General features: G+C 34.6%; 1 long non-coding RNA gene across 1 annotated transcript in view; it reads right to left on the reverse strand.

Moving 5' to 3' along the window:
• Nucleotides 1–480: 480 nt before the first annotated feature.
• The window catches only part of LOC131070939 (uncharacterized), a 48,693-nt gene continuing 30,175 nt past the window's right edge, over nt 481–18,998 (reverse strand). The window contains exon 2 of the long non-coding RNA XR_009112435.2: nt 481–734. This is a non-coding gene — a long non-coding RNA (uncharacterized LOC131070939). The remainder of the gene's footprint in view (nt 735–18,998) is intronic.

Genomic DNA, 18,998 nt, shown 5'->3' on the forward strand with positions numbered 1-18,998 from the left:
GCCTATGCAATGTAGAGGGAACAACTTGCATGCTATGAATCCAAGGTCTCCCTAACAACAAGTTGTATGTCAACTCTCCAGACATGACATGGATAGGAGTGGGTAAATTAATAGGACCTACCTTAACAGGAAAGGTAATGATACCTAATGAAGATTTAGCAACATTATCAAAGCCATGGATAGTTAGAGAATCAGACTTAATAAGAGATGTATCAACATTGATCTTCAACAAGTTAATGCTACAAACATTAAGGCCAGAACCATTGTCCACTAGTGTTCATCTTATTGCACTATCATTTATGATAATTGTTACCAAAATTTTATCACAACTAAATTTTGGTGACCTATTATAGGTCTTATGTATTGCAAAAAAAAGGTATACAATTTTTTCCAAAAGTTTGCTATCTTTATTAAATAAATATGTATGCCATACAAGTATTTCATTCCAATGTGAAATTATTTAATCAAGAAAGATATGCATGAATAAAACATCTGCATGTAATATATTTTATTTATAAAGATCAAACTTTTCACTAGATCCCACACAAGTCGTGGGAATGGCTGAGAAAAGATCACAATGATCATAGAAATATAAACACAAAAGCAACAAAACAATGTAGAAAGAAGGGAAATAAAGAACCCAGCATTGCTTGAATAGGTTGATGAGTTCTGAAGAAGGTCTTTTGGTCAGCTTCATTGATACAAGCATCCCACTATCCACACCATGAGATGACCTGAAATAGAGAGGAAGAAATGATTTGGTTAAAGCTCTAGGTTATTCCTTTCACTCCTACATACATAAAACTACTCCTACTGTGCATACACTGCTATATCAGATTCAGAACATAGCAGATCAATGCAAAAAAGATGCCATGATATATCAATGAGAACCATGTTTTTTATCTAACTTGTTTGTTTCATGTGCGGATACAGGTTTTCATTTCAAAAATATTATGTATGTGGGTTAAAATGGGCTCCCAAAGCAGTTGAGCTCAGCATACAAGTCATCATTCACAAGGTGACACTAATTAACTGCCAGACATCAGGTACAATCACATCCACTATCCCATATACTGTCACTCAATGACAGTATAAACTATCATCCAGTGGTAGCATATACAACAATGAACATGATTGCCTTCAATAAAAATAGTTATCTAGAGCCATCGTATGAATGAAAAGGGAAACAAAAATAGTTAACTAGAGCCATCGTATGAATGAAAAGGGAAAAGGAAGGACTGTGCGAATGAATGAGGAGGGAGAGTTTTTGGTCTTTAGCACAAGTAATTATCACAAAGCAACAAAAGATATCAATTTCATAAAGTAGAACACCAAGGAAAGTTAGCTTTGAATCCAAATACTCCAATTGTGATAGCCAATCATGTAAAAACCAAAAACCCCACCTCTTTTGATCTACACATTCCTTCCAACTTACTAAGTTAAGACAACATAGAAGACAACTTGAAGGAGAATTATACACAGCACATACAAAATGATCATTCTTGTGTGTATAATAAATCATTCAAAGGCAAATCATCAAAAGCACAGATACCCAATTAATTCTTAAGACAAAAAGACAAAAAATGATGACAGTCACATAGTGAGCAGCTACAGGAAGTAAAGGATAATATATGACAATAGGTTTCCAAGAATGATAGTCTTCAAGATATCAATCAAGAAAAGGAGCATCCAAGAACACTAAAAGCAGTGAAATGCACCATAAGACAAATGACAGTTTGATTAGTGCTCCAAAGATAGCGCAACACTTGTCTATAAATTTCAAAGATAAAGGATAAGGCATGCTCAATTCAAAATGCTCCAAGATAGCACTATCAATACAGATTTGAATTTATGTTCAATCAAGCAGTAGTTATTGTTAAAGATCATGGACATTAAAATAAAAGATCATTGACATAGTTACATCAAAGTTAAGAGCCATAATGATAGTCGACACAATAAAAGAATGATAATGAACAACCCTGAAACACACAGTCATAATAAGGGATTTTCATAGGCATAGTATCATTCATAAAGAGCAATCACAATACAATGATACTCATGCCAAAGATAGTAAAAAAATTAAAGATGAAGACCTGATAAACAATGAAAGAGCAATGATAATGCATAGATAAAGTATAGGACACCAAAGAAGCTTTCAGTGTTACAAGATATAGTCACCAAAGGTGTGATTAGTGCCTAGAGCTGCAAAATGGTAAATCTAGGATATGGTTCACTGTCAATATATATCAGAGATAAAAGCTATAAGGAAGTCTTTAAAGTCCAAGTCATCAATAAGAGCCTATTAATGGAGATAATAAAGATTTTTGATCAGTCCAATATGGGAGTATTATAATCTCAAAGAGCCATCAAAATCCATGATCAAGATCATTAGAACATAAGGGAAGAGTAAGCATTCAATAGCAGACTTCATAGTCATAGATATCCAATGAACAATCTTAGCCCAAATATGATAAGTTTGTTAACCCCTGATATAATAGTAAGGTTGAAAGTAAAAAGAGAAGTCTCTAAACATGTGATATGATAGAGAAACATGTAGACACAAGAGGAAAAGCAGTTATAAGCACCCAAACTTAGCAATCAAGTGATAGTCTAGTGACAAATCACAATGTCAAATGACAAGCCTTGTTGATGGATAGAGGTATGTAGGATATTTGACAACCTTGAATATGATTATATACAACATATTAACAGTCCTAATGGTATTTCTTAACCAATCAACACATCAAATCAGTCCAAAGAAGCATAGTCACAGTGTTTCAGTCAGCAAGAATGAATAAAAGAATCCAATGACAGTAAAGTCCTTATAAATTTATAGCAGTACATTCAAAGGAGTTATTAATGATAATTCATTAAGTGTTTAGTGATAGCCAAGAAGGCAGATAATGACAATATATTATGCAACCTTGATTAATGATTTTGATAGTTCAGTATACACAACATATATAGTAACAACAGTTATGAGAAACCTCATATAAGTTGCAAACCCTTAACCATCAAAGATCATAAGCCATAGATAAGAATTTCAAAGTCTAGTGTGAGAAGCATCTTTAGAATCACAAAGGTATGAATATCACCATGAGTGATAAAACAAGAGCATTATGCACTAAAGAAGTATATAGGTCCAGAGGACAACAATGTAGATCCAAACACAATAATAATACATCTTCAACATCTAATGCAATTGTTTCACATCACAACAACCACAAATAAAATGAGAGACTTCACCGCAGTGAGTAAAGCAATATAATATCCATCACATCAAATGTCAAAATTTGAGTGATATACACAATAGGATATACAACCCTGAAAATACCAGTCCTGCCAATGATAATATAATGCATTACAATAGTAGCTCAAGAGTGCACACAGATTGCATCCCCAGCCACATAGGAGCAGTCAAAAGCTTTCAAATAGCAAATACAGCTACAGTCATCACAATGAATAACAGAGTGCAGCATAAGTACAAGTAATTATAGCAGCATTTAGATATGATTATGCATTGGGGAGAGTGAGCATGCAGACCTTAATACATGGCAAGGTCACTATTTGAACAAAAGTTGATTGACAGTTACCATAAAACAATGGGTGCAAGAAAAGCTAATGACAACTTTCAAAACACAGTTTTGAATATCAAACTCAGTGCATATACAGTGATATCAAAAGACTTTTGCTAGAGACCTTCAATCAAATAATGAGTATAAGTACAGTAGTAGTGAAGTATAATACCCTTGAATTCAAGATACCATGCTGGGAAGGGCTGTTTTATCACAATGTAATGAGAGTAAAAAATGGGTAAAGGCTTCTACAAAAGAATTCCAATAACAGAACTTCTAGTACGAAGAGAGATCACCATTTGCAGCTCAATCTTATACTCATACATTCACAAATCATAAAAAAAGATCAGATGTGCAGGTCAATAAACAAAACTAGCAATGAAGGACTATCACAAGCAAAAAGATTCTAGTCATAGTAATCTAATTGCAGATTTTAAAGCAGCTTATGAACACAATGGAGATATCACAGTTCAAAAGCACAATATAAAGCAACCCGCAAAGAGAATGCCAAGGTTCTAGAGATATAGCATGAAGTTAAACTGTGAATATCAACCCTAACACTAGCTCAGAACAATCAAAAGGGATCCATGTGCACATAGAGCTGTGTAAATTTAAGAGTCTGAAATAGTAGAAGTCCAACAATAAAGGGTATTTACTGAACAATGAGATGTACAACCCCTTAAAAGATAGCAAAGTGTAGTCACAAACCCAGAAAAGATGGTCACAAACAGATTTTTCATATTCAGGAGAGCATTCATTTGCATCAAGTGAACATAATGGAGATGAAAAATATAGCTCATATCGGGCCTTATAACCATTTAAAAACAATAAAACATAAAGAGCTACAGTCCCGGCTGAAAGCCCTAGCCAAATCACAAAGAAAATCCTTCACCAACATAACTGCTATATTTTCCAAAAAATAGCAAAATATTAAAGGGAAATTTCCATCCAAGAGTCTCAAAATAGGGTTTTTATTATTGGAGTTCTCTTCATACAGTTTAAAAGCCATTATCGTGCATAGTAAATACAAGGTATCATGACTCAGGATCATATACATGCGAAGGAGATAAAGATAAAACATTTCATGCACAAATATTACACCAAGACTGATTAAATGACAGAAAGATAAGCACATATACATTCATTTCAAATATCACAGAGAGATATACCATGCACCTAACATTAGGGCTTTATTTTTCCTTTTCATGCATGCAGCAAGAAAGGAAGAAATAGTGAATGACATAATAGCAGAGAAGAGAGAAGTAAGAACATATCCGAGCAATTATTCATGCAAAGGTTCCTGCTCGAAGCCTAAATGTGAATCTCAATGCAAACCCTAGCAGTGAGAGTTCAGAGATGCATGCATAGCAGTGGAGTGAAAGTTTTTTTTCCCAAGATGAATGAGAAGATTGAAATTTTAGGGTTTGAGGTGGTAATTGTGCATGCCCTATTTTTTTTCTCACGGGCTTTGTTTTATTTGTTTTTAAATAAACAAATTGTGCATATATTAATTGGCCGCGTGGTCTAAGACTTCAAGATCATAGAAGCCTAGGCAATTTTTTAGTTTTTACCCATACAAAGGGTTAAGAGGTTTGAGTCCTCTTTGTAATTGATTATATATTATATAGTAATATATATTTATTAAGATTTAGTTCACTAAAAATCTTAATAAGTGTATATTAATTTATAATAATGATTTATTTTTTTCCAATTTATGCTCTATTTTTAGCGACACACTTAACATGCAGATTTCTAGTGAGAGGGGGGTTTCTTTTTAGTTCAGAGCTATTTTTGACACACAGATATGCAGATTTTTGGATAGTGGGTTTTGCTTTTTCAGTGGAGCTATTTTGGGCAAGATTGGTAGTTCTATATTCAGCAGTGAGAGTTCTTTTTCATGAAGAATCAATGGTAGACCTATTTTGAGCATTGGAGGCTATTTTTGGCAGGCTTACACATGAGTTTTTTAGGCTATTTTGGGCAAATTCACGCAAGGCTTTTTCTCATGCAAATTTTTATTTTTAGGGTTTTGGAGGAGATGTACATGATGGATTCTATATATTGGCTCTCTCCTTTTTTCCCACAGATTCTTTATTTTTTGCATACACATTTTTGCAAAAAAACATTGTATCTCAACACTTTCATATTTCAGTTTTATAGTAGATTTCCTTTGATATTTCAGAGTTTCATATAGTTGCCTTGGTAATTGTACATGTTCATTTGCAGATTTGATATAAATTTATTGTGTTTTAATTTAAAACCTTTGAATTTCAGTCTCTTTTATGTGCATGTATCTTTTGTTTTTTGTATAATCATAGGTTTTAGGTTGTGTAAAAGGGGTATTTTGTCAATTTGGTTGTGAAACTAATTTTCCTTCCAAGTTTACATTCTCCTTGGCCTTCCTAGGAAATATTTATGTGGTTGAAGAGTAAATTGCTTTGTGTGGATGAAGTTTTGACATGTTTCTGTGAGTTATAGGGCTATTATCATAATCATTTTTGGTGTATCACCTCCTATTTTAGTTGTTGTTTTACAATATTTTCAGATTATCTCTCACTCTTTTCCACATAAATAATTTAATTTTTAGAAGGGAAATCAACCCATAACCCGAAGATTCACCTTCAACTTGAGAAACCCATAAGATTGAAGGTGTTTCCATGTTTCACATGATTGCTTGGTTTCACACTTAGCATCACGGGTGCAATCCTTCATGACAAGAGTTTTTGGCACGCCCGATGTGACCCGTTTGAGTTGTTACAGCTCAAAAAATCTCCATTTTTGCTCTTGTTTTGGTATTGACAGCAGTATTACATCCTATTGAGGTTATTTTTTCTAAGTACCTAGCGACTCTATTTTCTAGTTTTATGTGCAGAATAGGTCTTAACAACATATGGGAAAATATCAAACCAGACAAAGTGAGGATCTGATTGAGCTTATTGAGCTACCACCATTGCAGAGAAGGTTGAGGACAACAAAAAAAGACAGAGAAAGCATCAATTTCAACAATTGAATTTAGAGAAAATTCATCAATTGAAGATTTTCTTGAAATTCCAAATTCTGATTTTTTGTCTAATTCTTCTCCTCTACCTAATTCTCAGCCTAATTTTACCACCCGCCTAAATCCTCTTTTTGCAACAACCCCAGTTCAGCCATCCATTACCTAGAATCCACTAGTAAATCCTCCAGTATTTCCAATGGTCATACCAAAAGCACACGCTTTTGTACCCTTCAATGGAGGCAACCCTTTGAATTTGACCCAACATGATCCTATACCAGGAGCAGCTCTAAAAAGTCTACCTATTTTTACTGGTGAAGATCACGTCACACCCATTGAGCACATAAGGGATGTTACATCCCTGTGTGCAGTTTACCATATAACCCAAGAAAATGTTGTACTCAGGTTACGGGAAGCATCATTCAAAGGAAAAGCACTTCAATGGTTCAGGGGTTTGCTAATTAATTCAGTTAATAATTGTGATGATTTAGGTGATAAGTTGACAAAGTAGTTTGTAGATAAGTCAGATCACCTGTCATTGGTTGAGCAAATGACCACTATCAAGAGGGCTCCGCAAGAGAAGATGATTGATTTCAATTACCGTTTCGAGCTAACCTAGAATAGAATTCCTACAATGGTAAAACCCTCTCCTAAACATGATTTTTTGTACTATTTGAGAGCTTTAAACAACGATATTGTTGTCATGATTCAGTCTATGGGTGGGGTTACATTACCAACAACCTATGATGTAGCTATTAGAGTAGAAAACAACCTTATACAAGCTGGTAAAATTGCCCCTAAGCCTCCTATGCCTATTTTTCCTGATATACAACCATTGATGTCTTTACAAGTACCTATTGGAATTTTGATAATGTTGTGATTGTCATTGATGGACACACACACTTGCTTTGTGTATACTTTCTTGATCTATGAGTTATGCTCAACCGGTATTTGTTCCAACCGGTATTAGGTATTATAGTCTTTAGACTATCGGTGTTTTGTAGAAGATGTTTACCGATCACAAACTGACTGAAGACCTCAAGCAGTATGAAGACCTCAAGCGATTCGAGGATCTCAAGCAGTACGAAGGAACAAAGTGGTAGTTAACATTTTTCCAGTCTTCATTTTTGACAACCGGTAATCGGTAAATTGTATGAACTGGTATTACTCTGTGATAAGTTACCAACCAGTATTTTTTTGATGAGTTATCATCCACCAACACTTTGGTAGTGATTTTGTGTCATGTTACCAAATGTGTCTAGATGCACTAAACCTAGGAACTTGTAATTTAATCCTATTGGACCGACATGAAATCAGACTCCTTTATAAGGACATCATGTCTAGGGTTTTAAATGATGATCAGGGTTTGTATGCGTGATCATCGTAGAGAAGATTAGGTATGTGTGAAGATTGTGGTGATATTGAAGACTGAAGTAATGCGAAAAATGCATTAACAGTGAGCTATCAAGGATCTAACCAAGCATACTATGCTAGTATCTAGATCACTCACTTGTTGATTACTCACATCTTCGACAAGTCTGAAACCCTTAACTGGGTAGGCCTAGCAAAGCCTTTGTAAATCCTCTAACAAGGTGGTTCACAACTGTGAATCTGAAATCCTCTCACAAGGTAGTCTTTAACAAGACTTATCTCCTAACAGAGATCGAGATTCCTAATAGGATTTGTTCTGGTGAAGAACATTGTATGACCTTAACTGGTCTTACCTTAACCAGTCTGGTTTCTATTCTACAGATAGTTACTTGTCAGTTTCTGCTCACCGTGGTTTTTTCAACTTGGGTTTCCACATCAAAACATCTTTTGTTATGGTGATTGTGCTCTTGTGGGTGAATGCTTTGTTTGCTATTTGGTTTGTATTTATCTCAACCGGTTTATTAGTGAATCTGTTGTACCAGTTATCTGCTAAACTGTTTAGAAGTTTGAGTTCAGTGTGTTTTTGGTATACTAATTCACCCCCCCTATTAGTATTCATCAGTACCTCCTATAGCTGCAATACCTATTGTTCCAGCATTAGGTTTTTATAATTACACACAAAATAGTGTTGTTTCAGACCCGTCAAAGAAAATTCAAGAGTTAAAGGAGATGTTTATTAAGAATGTTGAAGAAACTCAGCAAATTCAACAGACTATGTAGAACTTTGGTAATGAATTGGTAAGCCTCAAGAAAAATTAGACCCAAAATCAAAGGTATCAAGCCCCATATCAAGCTCCTTATCAGCCCAATAGGCCTAACTACCAAGTTGATGCTCAAAATCAAAGGAGGAATTATAACAATAGGTAGAACTAGCAATACAATCAAAATACTACCAGCAATTCCAAAGAAATCATACCTGTTCAGAACAACATGGCACAAGATTGGTGTTTTCCATGCCAACAACCTCATAATCAAGCATCATGCCAAAATACAATGAATGCTCAATCACAAGCCTTGATGGTACAAAACATGTCTTATCAGGATGCAGGTACAAATGATGAACTAGAAGGTCCTGAGGTGGCTATGATGAATTGACAAGGTGAGGAATTTTGTGGAGTTAATAATCTGCAAGCATAAAATAGACCTTTTTCACCTGTTGTAGCTAATACAAGGTCAAAAAAGTGTGCTATTGACATTGGACAGCAAGTTGTAAATCATCAACAGTAAGCTGTAAATAATGAACAACATCAAGATAAGTCCAAATAGCAGCCAAATAAAGGAAAACAACAAGTTTCTACAAGTCACCAAGCTGCTGGGATACCTCCACCTGTCCCGAATGTGCAGATTTTACCAAGAGGATAGCCTGCAACACCTAAAGAATAATAGAAAGTTCAATTTCAGTCAAAACCAGCTCAGCCAAAGCCTGTTGTTCCAAAAGTACAACAAAAGGTTAGTGGCATTCTATTTAATATTGTTGACTCTATGGAAAAAACCACTATTTCCTTGACAATGATTCATGCATTACAAATTCCTGGACAAAAGGAATTGTTGAGAGACAAATTAGATAATCTTTCTTTGACTATTGAGCCTCAAAAAGATCAGCCCAGAGTTGCATTAGCTAATGATATCCCAGTTAGGAATAATCAACCAATCTAAACACCAAAGCCTCCTCCATTTTTCGTAACATTGATAATTAGCAACCATCTAGTCCACAATTGCTTGATAGAATCAGGAGCCAGTAGTTCAAATATGCCCAAAGACCTTGCAGACAAACATGTTCTAATTTATGAGCCTATTTCTAGAGGAGTTGTATAGTTAGATGGAACAGTAGTTAAGGCAGTTGGATTGGTCAAAGATCTTGGTTTGATCTTGCATGTTTGTACTAATTTTGTCATACCTCAGGACATGTACATAGTTGAATTACTTCCATACTTTTCTATTTGCCTATCTAGAGATTTCACAACAAAATTAGGAGGATAGCTTTCTGCTGATTGGTCACACTTGTTTTTCAGAACCTGATATGCAACAAAGGTGACCATTAAGTCAGAACCTGAAGACACTTGCCACTTAGAACCATACACCCCAAGTCCTATAAATGCAGATCTTTCTATCATAGACCATTAGAAGTTACCACCTATCCAAGATTCAGATACACGTGTTCAAGGCATACCTGATGTCAATTTGGAAGAGTGGGCAGCCCAAAATACTGTAGAAGATCCTTTCATCAATATGGATGAAATAGGTCTTGGTGTTTATATGATTCATGAGGAGAGTGTTTTTATTTCTCATCTTGAAAAGGAAGATATTCCACTGGACCAATAGTCAGAACAACAGAAAAATGAGGTATGGCAGCTTTATTTTGATGGTTCAAGAGGTAAAAATGGTTCTAGAGGTGGTGTTATGCTTGTTTCACCCGAAGGTATGAAATATTACATTACTTTCAGATTTTCTTTTAGTTGTACAAATAATACAGTAGAGTATGAATCATTAGCACATGGCTTAGAATGGGATAGGCAGAAAAAAGTTAAGTGTTTACAAGTTTTTGGTGATAGTGAACTAGTTGTGAACCAAGTTAGAAATATGTATGTCACCAAAAATGATGTTTTGAAGATGTACAAGCATAGAATTTGGGATTTAATTGAAGATTTTGATGAATTTAATCTGTTGTCCATACCTAGAAGTCAAAATAAAGAATCAAATAGGCTTGCTTCCTTAGGAGCTCAGTTTGATATTCCAAAAGAGCTAAAAAATATTGATAGACAACAGTATGTTAAAATTTTCGTAAGGCCCTCAGTTTCAGATAACAGTGTTAATTGGTAGGTTTTTGACTCAGATGAGCACATTGCCAATTTCCTAATTGAAGAAGTTGAGTTTTCTGCAGGAAATTAGTGTAAGTTCAATGAACAATATGAAAATCAGTTTCTCCAACTGAAAACTAACAAGCTGCCTAAGGGTTTGGTAACCCTTGAATCTATTTTTAATACATATGATCAAGTCAGAAAGGACAAAGGAAGCATGTTTGTGAAAGAAGAACATTATGAGCCCATTGAAATATTCAAGGATAAGCTACTGAAAATTGGCAAGGTATGTACCCCTGAAGAAAAGCATGATTTTGTATTACTTTGCCAAGAATTAAATGACATATTTGCATGGAGGTATGAACATTTGAAATGATTTTATCCTCATTTAGCTTAGCATACCATAGAGTTGGTAGATAATGCAAAACCAATAAGGCAGAAACAAAGGCCTCTTAATCCAAAATTAGAACATCTTATGAAGACTGAGTTAAATAAGTTGATTGAAGGAATTATCATGTTTCCAATCAAACACACATTTTGGGTGTCCAATCTAGTTCCTGTTGGGAAGAAGAATGGTGAACTCAGACTGTGTGTTGATTTTAGAGACCTAAACAAAGCATCCTTGAAGGATCACTACCCACTACCCTCAATGGAGCAAATTTTGTAGGTTGTATCAGGTTTAGAAAGGTTCTCATTACTTGATGGTTATTCAGGATATAACCAAATTCTAGTCAAAGAAGAAGACCAGTACAAAACAACATTTACCACCAAGTGGGGTACAATGACTTATATAAAATGCCATTTGGATTGACCAATGTAGGGGCAACATTTCAGCATGCAATGGACATGGCATTTCAAGGCCTGATTAATAAGTTTGTTTTGGTTTACCTAGATGATGTAACTATTTTTTCTAAAAAGGCTTATGAACATCTTGACCATCTCAGATGGGTATTTGAGAGATGTAGGGAGTATGGAGTTTCACTAAATCCCAAGAAAGGCAAATTTGTTGTCCATGAAGGCAAATTGCTGGGATATATTGTTTCTAAACACGGTATTTCAATAGACCCTGAGAGGATCATAACCATACTTGCATTGCTATTGCCTGCACATAAGAAAGGACTCTAGAGTTTCATAGGTAGGATTAAATTTATCAGAAGGTTTATTCCTAATATTGCAGCATTGATGCAGCCACTTACAACCATGCTTAAGAAAAATATTCCTTTTCAGTGGACTAAGGAAGGTAGGAATAGTTTTGAAGAAATTAAAGAGGCAATTATAGCAAGCCCTACTCTCATTAATCTTAATTTTAAGAAGGATTTTATTCTATATGCTTTTGGGAGTGAGGATACTATTTCTGCAATGTTGTGTCAATAAAATGATGAAGGCTTAGAACAACCAATTGCTTTATCAGTCAGATTTTGCATGATTATGAGATTGGGTACTCGTCTGTAGAAAAGTATGTGTTAGTAGTAATAAGAAGCCTTAATAAATTTAGGCACATTCTCTCTAACAATAAAATTCAGCTTATGGTTGCTCATCCTACAGTGAAGGATTTTTTGCTCAGCAAAGACATAAATGACAAAAGGGCAGGTTGGATTACCAAAGTAATGGAATGTGACATCTTAATCAAGGTAACCAAGCTAGTTAGAGGCAAGGGTTTATGTGAACAACTTGTTGGAAGTGCATAAAACAACAAAGAAGAGGAGCAAAAAGTTGGAATAGTGCTAAATAATGAAGAACAACCTGCTATCCCAACTATACTAGCCACTTGGAATCAACAAATTGCCCATTATTTACAAACTGGTGATTGTCCGAAAGGTTTAGACAGGTCAAAATGAAGGTATTTCAAGCTACAAGACATACCTTATTCTTTAATAGATGATATTTTGTTTAAAAAAGACTATAATAATATTTTATTAAGATGCATTGAGCCAGATCAGATTGAAAGAGTTCTGCATGAATTTCATGAAGGACCCGTAGGAGGTCACTTTGTAGCAAGAACAACATCTCTGAAAATTATGAGAGCTGGTTATTATTGGCCTGATTTGTTTAAGGATTCTCACTCATGGGTGAGAAAGTGTGAAAAATGTTCATTGTTCGCAGGTAAACAAAGGGTTGCAGCCTTGCCTTTGCAACCAATTGAAGTTGAACAACCCTTTGCAAAGTGGGGCTAGATTTTATAGGACCTATTAATCCACCTTCTAGTTCAGGTCATAAGTGGATTCTTACAGTAACCGATTATTTCACAAAGTGGATAGAAGCATTTCCATTGAAAGGAGCTAATGAAACTTTTGTTTTAAACTTCTATCAAGACTTGGTGTCTAGGTTTGGTACCCCAGAATCAATCATTTCTGATAACGCTTTAGCTTCCATTGGTCTTAGAGTTTCAGATTGGTTAGTTAAGCATAATATATATTTGAATACTTCATCTAATTATTACCCTCAGGGTAATGGATAGGCTGAATCAACTAACAAAAACTTGATCAACATCATTAAAAAGACCATTGTTGAGAATTAGAGAACTTGGCATGATAAGCTCAAGTTATCCCTTTGGGTTGTTAGGATTACACCAAAAAGATCAATAGGTAGAGGATCAGGTAGAGGATTCGGAACAACCAGAGGAGGATTAGGTTGCCTATTATTTCTCGTGTTATAGGTATGGGCAACTGCATTATAACTATCCTTAGTTAGTTGTTTAGCATAGCTATAAGGACTCTTAGTGAGATTTCTTCCTTGAACCGTAATGATAGGTTTGTTTGGAGTGCTACAGGAATCATGACCATATCCACCTTGAACCATGAAAAGAGATTGATTCAGAAGAGGTGAAGTTGGAGAAGGACAAGCACCTTGGACAACAAAAATTGGTTTGATATGTTCATTCATATTGATCATATTGATTAACCTTTTAGATGCATTATTCTTGTTTGAAAGTTTAGGCAAAGACATAAAGTCATCAAGGGCATCATCCAATAAAACATGATCATAGTGATTGAAAGGCTTATCTTTGGACTCAAAAGGAGAGATAACATCATAGAGGGAATCAAGGGAATCAACTATGTTTCTAGATCTAGTGGAGGAGTTGATAGGAATGTACCCGTGAAAGGAATCATTCAACTTATCTTTCTCACCACCATGAAATGGCATAGTAACAAGGTTGATTAACTTTTGGCAAAATGAGGGTTTAGAAGGCTTAGGGTTTGAAAACTCATCTAGAGCTTCATCTAATTTACCCTTACTAAACTCATAATCAACAAAATTGCAAACATCATCAAAAGCATGAACTTCTTGCAAATAAAAATCTGACATCTTGAAATGAAAATTGCATGAAACTTAAACACACAGTGCAAGGAAAATGAAAGAAACTTATCTCTTTTTTTTCCTTTTTCCCTTTTTTTCTTTTTTTTTTATGTTTTGAAAGAAAATGAAATAAACTAGATCTATATCTAACAATGCAATGTAATGCAAATGAAATTGGATTCACATCGGGTTCACCAAATATGTGTAGGGGGAAAAGTGAGACTAAGTATGGAAACCCTAATCTCACTCTCATACACACTCATGGAATATGAAAGAGCCTGGGGAGGTAATGCACGTTGGCTACTTTTTATGAGAAAGAGAGAGTCATGTACTACCTCTTAGGTTTTCTATTCCTTTGTTGTAAATGAGAGAGAGGAATGATGCACAATGTAATCTAGCCTAGAAAGCAAATAAGCAAGCAAATCCTAATCTGAGAATGCAGATTAAAAAACAATTGATATACTGTTGAAAAGTATAGATCAGAAGGAAAAATCAGAGGTGCAAATGACATGAGGGATTCTGTGATCTGCAAAGTGTTGTTCTATCAAGTCCTGCTAACAGAGGGCAGGACCATGGCACCACGCCACTATCCTGGGAAAGATCGGGGTGCCATGCCCCTATCCTTGACAGATTTATGCACTTCTGAGACTTCAGGGTGGTGTTGATGCCTTTTCCAAATCTGAAACTACCTCTGGATGCATGTTTTTGCACCTGCAACTAAAAAGGAAAGGTTTGGGGTGGCTATATAGGGTTTTATATTAGTCAAACTCCCATGTTGGTGATTTTCACCCCCACGAATAGCTGATAATGTACTGAAAAATGTGTGTGCAAGAACCTTGTGTATATGCAAGATCCTAAGAATGGAAGTAAACAACCTAGAGAAAACCTAAAGAGTAAACCCTAATTGCTTATAATTGACAAAGTAAATGCTCTAAATCCACAATGCAAAGTGATCTAAAGCATGAATATGAATCAAAATGAAGCTTATGCAAACATATGAAAACAACATGAAACCATACCCAACCCCAAGGGAGAGGTACAAGCCAATCGTCAATCGGTGATCTCCTATTGTTCTTCTACATCTTCAAAAGCCCCCAATTGATAAAATGATGCTTGATGAATGTTTGATGGATGAATGTTGAATGTTGTTGAAGATTGCAAAGAAGGCTCTTATGCTCCAAAAACCTGCTCTTAGATTCTTAGAAGAAGACCCCTTCAAATGAAGAGAGCTCTTAAGTATGAAACCCTAGATCTTAATTTCATGTTTAGGTCGACCTAGGATTTAAAGTTGCCACTGATATTTTGGAGTTAAGCATTATTATATCATAGGATTGTGCTCCCAAAATTTTGGGGAAAAAGTCGCAGGCCATGTGCATTCCCGTCATGGTCCGACCAACTTTTCACCAAATTTTTGGGGCCATTAGATATGATGATATTAGAGTGCATCCCAAAATTACATCTAATTTTGAGATGGTTTGATATGCGAAATCAGGCCTAAATGGATAAAATAAGATATAATTAGGGTTTATGATTAAATGATTCGTTGGAGGAATAAAATGAAAAGGGGCACTCTTAGGGTAAAGGGCGCAACTTTGTAATGTATAAAGTGATGAGAGATGACTTTAGATTTAATCAAATTAATTAATTAAATTATTAAAGGGGAATGGGAAATGCAAGATGCAAAACACACTAGGTGGGTGCTAACCTAAGTGTGAAATTGTACCACCCTAGCAAGGGTGTACAATTTACGACACTACAATCGTTAATTTGAAAGTTGATAACTATAATGATTTAAAAGAAGAGAGGTTGTATAAGATTTATGTTGTTGTGAAACCTATGAAAATAGTTACTCTTGATGTGATTATCCCAAATGAGAGCTCAAACTTGTTATTATGTGTATATGATGAGAGAAAAGAGCAAACATTTTGAAAGAGAAAGGGCAAATACACCTATGTAAATCATTTTCTCCAATGTATTAATAATTTTGTTGATCCATAAATAGAAGAGAATAATTGAATTTTTTCTATGTTAGTGCATTAAAAAAATCACATGGGCAAAAATATCAATTTCTAGTTCTAGAATTATCAAGATATTTTTAATTTTGATAAAAAGGGCAATTTGATTGTTTGATATATTAAAGAAATGGAGTAAACTAGCTAGTATTTTAACCAAATCCAACCTCTCTTCCATAAATCATTGGAACACAAACTAACCAAAGGTATTTATTTTGGCTGACTCTTGTCTAAGATAGCTAAATTATTTGGGTTTTGTTCCTTTATTGCAAATAATATCAATGATTGATTCATATGTTATCTAATTAGGCCCTAAAACATGCTTGAATTAACTAATAAATAGATATAAAATAGAATTACAGACACACATGAAATAATAGACAACTACAAAAATTGAACAGAGACACACAAATGTTTGTAGTCGAAAGAAAAAGATTTATGTGTTGAACTATTTCATTGGGAACCTATATCTTGAAGTTCTATAGTAATTTTTCTATCTAGATCTAAGACGTGCATACTCAGAATTATTGTCTCATGAAAACTAAGTTAAATAAACAAGACTAGGGCATTAGGGTTTGTCTTTGTAAATTTTGTCTTCTTATACCTTTGCAATGTTGCAAAATTCTATATTTATGTCTACATAAGCATAAAAGAGGGAAAATAGTTGTGGCTATACATGATCTTGCTTTAGTCAAGACTCCATTTGGGTAATCCCTACCTCCATGAATAATTGAATTCATATTGAAATAAAGTGTGTACTATAAACCTTAAGTGTTTCTAAGGTTGTGGTGAGAGTGACATGCATAAACATAAAAAGGAAACCCTACTCAAGTGTGTTATACTAGAGCTCTAGGTGATTCAAATAAAGGTGGTGTAAAATCAAATCAAGAGAGCATTAAATGTGAGAAAAATATAGAACCATACCAAACTCTTGAGGAGAGGTATAAATCAATCATTAGTTAGTAGTCTCCATCATCATTCAACATTCCTTGAAGCTTCAATCATCTTGTAATAATGTTAAATATTCATTAAAGATGAACATTTCAGATAACACTTCAAAATTTATAGAGTTAAGTGAACAATTTGGCAGAGCTTTGTTATCATCAAGATTCTATATCAAAATGATATAATCTACTAGCTTATATATGGAACACACATTTATTTTTTGTTAAAAGGATGACATGTTATCTAATTAGGCCCTTCTAGCATCGTAAATTGCATCCTTATGTAATTTCTTTCTTATTTAACCCCTATTTTAGTGTTCTTGGCCTTTCATGCATGACATGCTTGATCCAACCCTATTCAGCATTTTATTTTGGATTCTCCTCTCCATTTTAGACCTTGAGTCCCAATTTGAGGCTACATTGGAGGGAGAAAGGTGCCTAGGGCAATTGGATCCCAAGAGCAGGTCAATTAGGGCACCATGATTCCCCATGTTTGGCTCCAAACTTGAACCACTTAATGGTCACCTTGGTTGAGTGTAAAATATTTTCCCATGTTGGCCTACTTTGAGTTTTGTACCTCAAAATGCTTGGGAGAGGTATGTAAGCAAGGTATCCTCCCTCATTATGAATAGATTGATGATATAGACACAAAAGGAGACAACAAAAGACAATTTAATTTCAAGAGCAAGAGAACAAACATTGAGGCACTAAAGATTAGGATTAATTTGATGGTCTATGCATTCATGATGGCATCCATGATCTTCCCTTCCTAAATTCAACCCATTTAAGTCAATAAAAACATCTTCAAGAGCATTTTGACATCAAGAAGGTTTAAGAAGGCATAAACATTCCATTTTCAGTTCTAGCCTCTATTACTTAACAACATGCTTTCAATTCAAGTTCAATTCAATTTAATTTCAAGGCTAATTCCTAAAATTGGGGTTTGACTTAGGAAAATCTATTTCTACCCAATATTCTCTCTTTTTTTTGTGTATAGGAACAAATGACAAACCTATAGAATAGGTATAGAGTAAGAAGGAGAGCTACAAGTTGCAATTTGTCAGAGTTGAAACTTTTGGGAGTGGGCCAAGTAGGGCACCTTAGTCCTAAGAGTAGGTTGAGCTAGGCACCTTGCTCCCTCCACTTCTACTTGAAATTCAAACTATAGGTTAGTTACAGTTTGCTTTGCTAGAACTTCTTTTGGAATTGGTCTACTAGTTTTATGTCTTCCTGTGCATGTCAAAAATTGTCATTTCAACCTATTTGGACCTACTTCTTACATTTTTCATTTACAATTTGCATAATCATATTCTCTACATAACGAAGGACCACTGATCTTAAGCCTTCTTGAGTAGCATGGATCATTCTCCTTCCAATGTAACATGATGGACATGAAATAGATTCCTTATTTGCATGTATAGACTTGTAAATCCTATTTTCCGTACCTTACAATCCTAACAAATGGTTGAATTACTTGATAAACTGATAAAATAGAATTGCAAGCACACATGAAATAATAGACAAATAAAAAATTGGAACATAGACACATGTGTTTGTAGCTAAAATCCAAGGGTTTTTGTATCGTACTAATTCACTTGGCATCCATGTCTTGAAGTTCTATTATTTCATTTTTCTATGCAGGCCTGAGATGTGCAGACTAGAAATTATTGTCTCATGAAAAATAAGTTGAAATAAGAATGACTAAGGCATTTGGGCCCTTGTTCTAGGGTTCTCACTTTAATTTATAATGATAATATTTGCCACTATAGATCTCATCTTATACCTTAATAGTATTTTAAAATTCCATATCTATGTCTACACAAGCATAAAAGAGCGAAAAATAGTTGCACGGTTATACAAGATCTTACCTTAGTCACTTCCCATTTTGGTATTCCTATCTCCACAAATAGCTGAGTTGATATTGAAATAAAGCATGCAATCTAAAA

Source organism: Cryptomeria japonica, chromosome 1, assembly GCF_030272615.1.
Source record: "Cryptomeria japonica chromosome 1, Sugi_1.0, whole genome shotgun sequence".
Classification (NCBI taxonomy): Eukaryota; Viridiplantae; Streptophyta; class Pinopsida; order Cupressales; family Cupressaceae; genus Cryptomeria; species Cryptomeria japonica.